The sequence below is a fragment of the Schistocerca americana genome, chromosome 1, assembly GCF_021461395.2.
Source record: "Schistocerca americana isolate TAMUIC-IGC-003095 chromosome 1, iqSchAmer2.1, whole genome shotgun sequence".
NCBI classification, from domain to species: Eukaryota; Metazoa; Arthropoda; class Insecta; order Orthoptera; family Acrididae; genus Schistocerca; species Schistocerca americana.
The window spans coordinates 706,173,332-706,182,536 of record NC_060119.1 but is presented as its reverse complement, the minus strand read 5'-3'; the positions used below and the strand labels follow the sequence as shown (position 1 = coordinate 706,182,536).

General features: G+C 43.3%; 1 protein-coding gene across 1 annotated transcript in view; it reads left to right on the top strand.

The window, feature by feature from the left end:
• Positions 1-2,987: 2,987 nt before the first annotated feature.
• The window catches only part of LOC124544986 (venom protease-like), a 206,513-nt gene continuing 200,295 nt past the window's right edge, over positions 2,988-9,205 (top strand). Inside the window, exon 1 of the mRNA XM_047123746.1 lies at positions 2,988-3,075. The gene's annotated coding sequence lies outside the window, so the exon portion shown is untranslated. The remainder of the gene's footprint in view (positions 3,076-9,205) is intronic.

Here is a 9,205-nt window from a genome sequence, read left to right as displayed (position 1 = left end):
TCGCAGGTTCGAATCCTGCCCCGGGTATGGATATGTGTGATGTCCTTAGGTTAGTTGGGTTTAAGTAGTTCTAAGTTCTTGGGAACTGATGACCTCAGAAGCTAAGTCTCATAGTAGTCAGAGCCATTTGAACCATTTTGTTGGGTTCGGTTAAGGATGACCTTGGCCTGAGGAAATGTGGTTTTTACAAGATTCCTTGTTAGTGTGGGGCAACGTATATAGGCCAGACATGCCGCACAGTACAAGAACGCTACGATGAACATCAGCGTCATACACGCCTTCGTCAACCGGAAAAGTCGGTAATTGCGGAACACTGCCTGAATACAGGACATCGTATGATTTATGAGAAGACAGAAGTTTTATCTGCGGCATCATCTTTCCGGGATTTCATCATTAAGGAAGCAATACATATGCGTACAGCCGATAATCTCACCAACAAATGTGTGTGTGAAATCTTATGGGACTTAACTGCTAAGGTCATCAGTCCCTAAGCTTACACACTACTTAACCTAAATTATCCTAAGGACAAACACACACACCCATGCCCGAGGGAGGACTCGAACCTCCGCCGGGACCAGCTGCACAGTCCATGACTGCAGCGCCCAAGACCGCTCGGCTAATCCCTCGCAACCCATCAACAACGATACGCGATTTCAGCTGAGCACAGCCTGGAACCCTGCATTGGCTGCTATTAAATCACGACTCGAAAATCAAGATTCTTCGATAACAGGCCCGCCATAACACTGGCCTAGTACGGCCGTTGGTGAGCAACGCCTGGCCGCACAGTTGACAAACGCAGCGAACAGCGCACACGCAGGAGAGCCGCTCTGCGATTTTCGGCAGAGGGAGTTTGAATATGGCAAACCATTGCGCAAGCGCAATTTCCGCCGCTGCGGATTCTTCGCGCGCGTGTTCTATAAAAGTGGCGCCGACGTGGGGATGCCGTTAGTCATACCTAGCCACCAACAAGGCTGAACCACCTAAACATGTCGGACAGTTGCTCCGAGGAAATATTGTGGAATTTGCACAACGTGACCTGGCGGCAAACCCGTGAAGACTATTTAGATTCCAGGGGGTGTTTTCCAACAGGATAACGCTCGCCCATATACCGCTCTTGTAACCCACCATACACTGCAGAGTGTCGTTATGTTGCCTTGGCCGGAGCACGTCTGTCTCCAACCGAACACATCGAACGATAACTCCAGCATCATCCACAAATAACATTAACCATCCCTGTACTGTCCGAATGCAAGTTTGCACGCTTGCATTCAACATTACGGCTGTTACACTTGTTATTAATGTACCAGAATTTCACAGTTTTCAATGGCTTATCTGGCGCTTACATTAACCTGTGATCTTGCAATGTTAACCACTGAAATATGCTGCCTAAACGTGTTTCATTTCTCTACATTAATTATTTTTCGGTGTTACGTTTTTTTCCGTCAGTGTAGTTCTGCTGTTCAGTATAGGAGAAGCAGACTATTTCCGTCATTTGTATTTTCTCGCAGATATGAAAATTCATTTCCATGTTTCTGAAGGAAAAGTAGATTATGCGCAAACCAATCGATTTTTCCGCATGAGTTTTACAGGAAATGTGAAGGACAGTGAGTGTGTGAATGCAGCATGACTGGAAATGACGTCATTTATGACCTAAACTGTCACTAAACAACCACTTATGAAGTGTAGGTTAATTACCAACGCACATGAATGTTAACCGATTTTCTGAGTCCAAAAGCTTGCAAGTCACATACACCGAGGAGCAGGCAGTCTCATGTCTGACACGGTAGTCTATTGGAGGGGGCTGCATATGCAATTCTGGACAGGGTGGCACCTAGCCCGTGGTAACGATACAGAATAGAAGAAAACCACTGGAATTTGATCACAGTATCGAATCGATGTGACATTTTCTGCCTTGTTGAACGATTGGACGTCACAGTATTCGGCATACATAATTGGAAAAGAATTATTATCTACTGAATGGGAGCACTGTTACGGACGGACTTAAGTATTTGTGCCCTTTCCTAGGTCCCAGTAATAGATTTGAAAGAAAGGCTTCTTCATTGATTTAGTCGTGAATCCACCCTCGGAGATCTCGTCCTCCAGTACATGAAATATTTCCTGGGAAAACGAATTATTACACCAGTATGATGGGTCTTCTTACCCTGCTACGAGGTTCTAGGCGCTTCAGTTTGGAACTGCGTGACCGCTACGGTCGCAGGTTCGAATCCTGCCTCGGGCATGGATATGTGTGATGTCCTTAGGTTAGTTAGGTTTAAGTAGTTCGAAGTTCTAGGGGACTGATGATCATAGATGTTAAGTTCCATAGTGCTCAGAGCCATTTGAACCATTTTACGCTGCTACAAAAATGGTTCAAATGGCTCTAAGCACTATGGGGCTTTTCATCTGAGGTCATCAGTCCCCTAGACTTACAACTACTTAAACCTAGCTAATCTAAGGACATCACACACATCCATGCCCGAGGCAGGATCGAACCGGCGACCGCAGCAGCAGCGCGGTGCCGGACTGAAGCGCCTAGAACCGCTCGGCCACAGCGACCGGCTACGCTGCTACAACTGTCCGCACTGGCAGGAAGAGCGCAATAAAGACTTCAAATTACCACCTACGGACCCAGATTTCCCAGAACTTCAAGTAGCTGAATACCTGTAGGACCACCTCTATCATCTTCTCCTTGTTAGTCCCTCGCGACCTTTGACGTACAGTACTGCTGACAACACTACTCCAAATGCCCAGAAGACCTGAGAGCACCTGATTCTCTAACGCCTAGCTGCTGTGCCGGATGGTCATAACTGACTCGGCGGGCTGCCCCGAGGGCAGGAAACGCAACCTGGCCGCTGCTCCGGCGGCGGGGAGTTCCGCCTCCTCGGTGACCCGCAGAAGCCGTCGCCGCCTCCCGAAGGCTGACCGCTGACGTCAGCCCCGGTTGGGCCAGTCGCCGGCAGCGGCGCACGCGCAGACGCGGTCGGACGTCGCGGCAGCTGCGACGTCTCTGGAGGTCCCAGTGCGTGTCCTGCGTCTGCTTTGCACGGTCTCACCAGCTGCAGCACTCCCTCCGTGGTGCGTACAATTTGCTTTGATAAAGTTCTCATTGATGTGGTTCGCCTTCAGGATAAGTTACCATTCTTGCGAGGAGTTTTGTGTGTTTATACACTATCTTAGGTGCTACAATTCAACGACAAAAGACATATTTATACTATTTAGCCTGACGAGTCCGAGTGTATCTTAATTTTATATCACGTAAAACAGCATAATGGGAGACTACGCAACGTCATGAGTTTGTTTCCATAACCCTTTCGTGCTGAATAATTGTTAACCATTTTAATACTCGTTTTACGAAATCGCTACCAGTCACTATACTTATGATTAAGTTATTCAAAACCGTTGGTACTTTTGTGTGCGTATTCTCTCGTCATCAGGTCGCTGTATTTGTGTATTCAGGTGACCTTTTTTTTTTTTTTTTGTGCTTGTTAATTATTGCCTTACTGTGTTTGGTAAAGTTACAGTTTACGGTGAAGATAGTAAGAATTTTCCTCCGCAGATCGTTGAGAACGGGCAGGTCAGGCACTGGACGGAGGTCTTGTATAACTTTTTTAGGGTAACCTACAGAACCCTTTTGCACAATGCTACAATGAGCGCAAGATGTACAATGTTTTCACAGACAGTAAGTGACGGACTAAGAGTAACTATCAAATACACTCTAAAGGAAAATGTCCTGTGAACACTGGTACGGTATGGATTTCACTGTGGTAGTTGTTTGTTACTCAACCCAGTTCTAGACTATTTCTTGGTCTTTGGGACTAGAGAAACCAGTAACTGATAGAAATATCACTGACGATCTACACACTACGGTTTGCATACACTAGATGTCCTTTTTTATTTGTACCTTTTTTAAGTCGTTCTTCTTTCGCCTGGTTTCATGATGGACTCAATCTTTCCTTTTTTATGCTCATCTTTTAATCTCTACCTAACCACTATTCTCAAAATCTTATATAGTTTGTTTAGAACAGTCTAGTCTTTGCCAGTACCCACTTGCCTTCTACTACTCCATCCAACGCCAACTTAACTATGCCTGAATGTTACAGCGTATGTCCCAGCAATCTGTCCCTTATTATGGCTCGTTTCTTCCAGACACTTCTTCACTCGTCTATTCTTTGTTGTAATTCTTCATTTCGTACTTTATCTCTCCACATAATTGTGAACATTCTTCGATAGCACCACATTGCAGAGGCTCACAGTTTCTTCTCTTCCGCATTCACGACGGCCCAGAAAATGCAGTGCTGAGCTCCAGACATGAACTTTCAGCAACTCCTTCCTCATACGAGCACAGCTCTTCGGCTGAAGAAAGCTTTCTTTCCCTATACTAATCTACTTCTAATATCTTCATTGCTTTTTCGAACAAACAGAATGGCCTCATCCATGCGATCCAGCACGGATTCCGAGAACATCCGTCATGCGCACCCAGCTCACACTTTTCTCACGTGACATTCTGAAAGCTTTGGATCAAGGCAGCCAGACAGATGCAGTATTCCTTTATTATCGAAAAACATTTGATTCAGAACCACATCTACACTTCTTCTCAAAAGTACGCTCATATCGGGTATCAAGCGAAATTTGCTACTGGACTGAGTGTTTTTTTTTTTTTTTTTTTTTTTTTTTTTTTTTTTTTTTTTTTTTTTTTTTTTTTTTTTTTTTAGTGGGATGCAGCATGTTATCTTCGACGGAAAGAGTCATCATCAGATGTAGATGTAAATTCGGGTGTGCTCCAGGGAAATATGTTAGGATGCTTGCTGTTAAAGTTGTATATTAATGACCTTGCGGACAATATTAAGAAGCTTTCTCTAGGTCCACGTGTGATATGAAAACATCCTGTTTGCTGGTCAGGACTTACTATAAATTACATTATAGGTTTTTGTCCGAATTTTCATAGTCAAACGTAGAGTGGGAAATAGATAAATTGGGTATCGAGTTGACCAGCGTGAGGTACAATTTTGAAAAATAAATTAATTGCTTGAAAGTAATATGGTAATTAAGAGAAATGTTATTATTGATTTAAGCGAAAATTGAAATATCTCAAGAAAAGATGGATCGTCAAAAAATTCATCTCTTCGAGGCCTACGTATTTGGCGTTTTAAATTGATATTTACCTGTAGAATGGTTTCCTAATAATCGTGTGCTACATTAGAGACATTTCGAGGACAGAAGACGCTAGGAAAGTAAATGAGGTGTCAATAATATCATGCTTTCAAAATAAACTTGAAAATAATAAAAACTTCGAAAAAGAATCGGTCAAATGTTTTGTCACATGGGTTGTTCAAAAGTAAGAAATATAATAGATTAGAGAAACATTGAATGCCATTTTGAATGATGCTCCAAATAATATACAGCAAATGAGATGCTTCAAATGTTTCTCTAATCTGTTTTTTTCTTACATTTAGACAAATCACTTCATAAAGCAATTGACCGATTTTTCCATAGTTTTTTTATTTGTCAGTCTGCCTGGCGTCACTAAGCACATCACAATTGTTTCTCTGGTACCTTTTCCATTTCAAACCAAACTGATCTTCGTCCAGCAGGTCTTCAGTTTTTATTTCAATTGTTTTGCATATTATTGTGGTCTGCAGTTTAGAAGTGTCAAAGGCGAGATTAATCGTGCTATAGTTTTCACCTTTGTCAGTACTTCCTTTCTTTTTAATAGGATGATGATGATGATGATGATGTCGTGGAAATGTGATGGTAGGTCACCCGTTTCGTAGACTTTTCTGACCAACGCAAATAACCTTTTGAGCTCAGTTCCTCACAGCCAAGCTCTAGTCGCGTTGCTAGATACATTTCGTCCTCTTCTTCCTGCGGCATAGTAGCCCTCCATTGTACGGTTCATCTATGTATTGCTGCCATTTGCCTGACCTATCCTGTACATTTAATAGAGATTTTTCATCAGTATCTCGTAGCTTAACATCTTTATTAGTTCAGTGAAGTTACGTTTAGCCTTCATGCACGCCGTGTCAACTTTCGCTAAAAATATATATTTATTAGTGACTTTACGTTTCTCTTTTTAACTCTCATATAACATTTGAGTTCCTGTTGGTTTTATCCCTAAGTCTTTTAAGCTCATTCTTAAGATTACTACATTTTCTCCTTCCATTAATAAGCACAAGGACTTACTGAGTCGTTCCTAGCTTCTTCACCTTTGATTTCGCTACATTTACCGTATCCCAACCTGCCTTACTTATTTCTTTCTTTATTATTTTCCATTCATCTTCTTCTTAGCTAGTTAGTCACTTTTTATTGGGCCAATGGTCATTGCCTCGGAGAATTTTCCCTTCGTCTCACTCTATCCTAATTCCGTCTGAAGAGGCCTCGGAAGATCCAACGGTACCGACCGTCCGCCGTATCATCCTCATCCGACAGGCATCACTGGGTGCAGATATGGAGGGGCGTGCGATCAGCACATCGCTACCCGGTTGTTGTCAGTTTTCGTGAGCCGCTGCTTCTCATTCAAGGACCTCTTCAATTGGCATCACGAGGGCTGGGGGCACCCTGCTCGTCAAGAACGCTCGGCAGACGCGAATGGTAACCCTCCAAGTAGTAGCCACGCCCAAAAGCGTTTATCTTCGGTGATATGACGGGAAGCGACATTACTAACGCGGCGAGGCCGTTGGTCACTATATCCTAGCTATTCAGTACTCCAGTTCAAAGGATACTCTTTTGATTTATCCTCTTGAACTTTTATCTAACGTTAATCACTACTAGGTTGTGGTCTACATCCTCACCTAGGTCTGTTTTGCAGTCCAGAGTATGATTTTTAAATCTTTGTGTAACCATGATATACTCCAGTTGATAACTCCCTATGATCCTCTCCAAGTACATCTTCTTCTCTTTTCCGTTTGGGAGATCGTGTTCGTTACAACTAGTTAAAACATAAAGCAGAATTCTAGAAGTGTCTCTCCTCTCTCATTCCTTTCCCCCAACCAATATTCTATTGTTACTCTCCCATATAACAGCGTTCCAGTCGTTCAGCGCTATCAAATTGTCTTCCTAATCCACACAGTTTATCAATTCTTATATTTGCTCATATACACTGAAGCGCCAAAGAAACTGGTATCCACACGGGTATTCAAATACCGAGATATGTAAACAGGCAGAAAATGGCACTGCGGTCGACAACGCCTTTATAAGAAAACGTGTGTGGTGCAATTTTTAGATCGGCTACTGCTGCTACAGTGGCCTGTTATCAAGAATTAAGTGAGCTTGAACGTGGTGTTATTGTCGGCGCACGAACGATGGTACACGGCATCTCCGAGGTAGCGATGAAGTGGGGATTTTCCCGTACGACCATTTCACAAGTGTACCATGAGTACCAGGAATCCGGTAAAACATCAAATCTCCGACATCGCTGCGGCAGGAAAAAGATCCTGCAAGAACGGGACCAACGACGACTGAAGAGAATCGTTCAACGTGACGGAAGTACAACCCTTCCAAAAATTGCTGCATATTTCAGTGCTGGGCCATCACCAAGTGTCAGCGTGCCAACCATTCAACGAAATGTCGTCGATTTGGGCTTTCGGAGCCGAAGGCCCAGTTGTGTACCCTTGATGACTGCACGACACAAAGCTTTACGCCTCGCCTGGACCTTTGAGCACCGACGTTGGACTGTTGATGATTGGAAACATGTTATATTTTCGGACGAGTCCCGTTTCAAATTGTATCGAGCAGATGGACGTGTACGGGTATAGACAAAATCTCATGAATCCACGGACCCTGCATGTCAGCAGGGGACTGTTCAAGCTGATGGAGGCTCTGTAATGGTGTTGGGAGTAGGAGTGATATGGGACCCCTGATACCTCTAGATAGGACTTGACAGGTGACACGTACGTAAGCATCCTGTCTGATCACCTGATCCATTCATGTCCATCGTGCATTCCGACGAACTTGGACAATTCCAGCAGAGCAATGCGACACCCCACAAGCACAGAATTGCTACAGAATGGCTCCACGAACACTCTTCTGAGTTTAAACACTTCCGCTGGCCACCAAACTCCCCAGACATGTACATTATTGAGCATATCTGGGATGCCTTGCAACGTGCTGTCCAGAAAAGATCTCCATCCCCTCGTACTCTTACGGATTTATGAACAGCCCTGCGTGATTCATGGTGTCAGTTCCCTCCAGCTCTAACTCAGACATTAGTCGAGTTCATGCCACGTCGTGTTGCGGCACTTCTGCGTACTCGTGGGAACGCTACACGATATTAGGCAGGGGTACCAGTTTTTTTGGCTCTTCAGTGTATTATCTCTACTTTCTCATCATCTTGTGACATGGACATGTAAATCTGCAAAATTGTAGTTGATTTTGGCTTAGTTTCATTCATTAGAATAATAATTCTGTTATTATGTTTGCTCCCCAATTTTCCCGTTCGTAAGAATGCCGACACCTCATTAGTTGAAGCAGTCTTTAGTGCGCCATAATCATCTTACCAGAAATCTCTATTTGTTTTCCTTTACACTGTACTAATCCCTGTAAGTCTAAAGTCAGCCTACTTTTCTGTCTTTTCAGATTCCAACATTCCACGCTCCTCTTCGTAGAACGTTGGCTTAGTTTTTCGTTCTCCTCAGCAGTTTCCACCCGGATATCCGAACAGGTGACTGGTTTATCACTGAAAGTTTTTGCAGAGGAACTAGTTATCGTGGGACTATTTTAGAGGTTTACATATCCTGTGGAAACACACTATCTGTCCTTAATGCAATTGTTTCCATTACCCTCTGCATCCCCATGCTATTGATAATCGCTGATTCTTCCAGTTTGTCAGGATCCCCTATGCCCACTTTTGACAAGGCTTTTGGAAGGATGAAGGTTACTTCTTATACTGGAAATCCTTGCTGGTCGTAGCTAACAATTTTTTTTCAGAATGCAAGCAATAAATGGAATCGAGCATTGGGACCCAGGATCTAGGGTTCAGTACTCAAAGGCGCCATCTCTAGACCACTTTTTTCATTGAAAAATAAAATTTTGAAACTAAAAGTATTATTGAAAACTAACACACTTATTGAAAATAAAAAATGTTAAAATTAAATATCTTCAAGAATCTAAAACATAATTTGACCCCATGTTTTTGTATGAGTCCTGATTATGGTGCCGAAAGTGCAATCTTAAGCTATTTCTGGAATGTCTTCCCATACTTCTGGCCGAT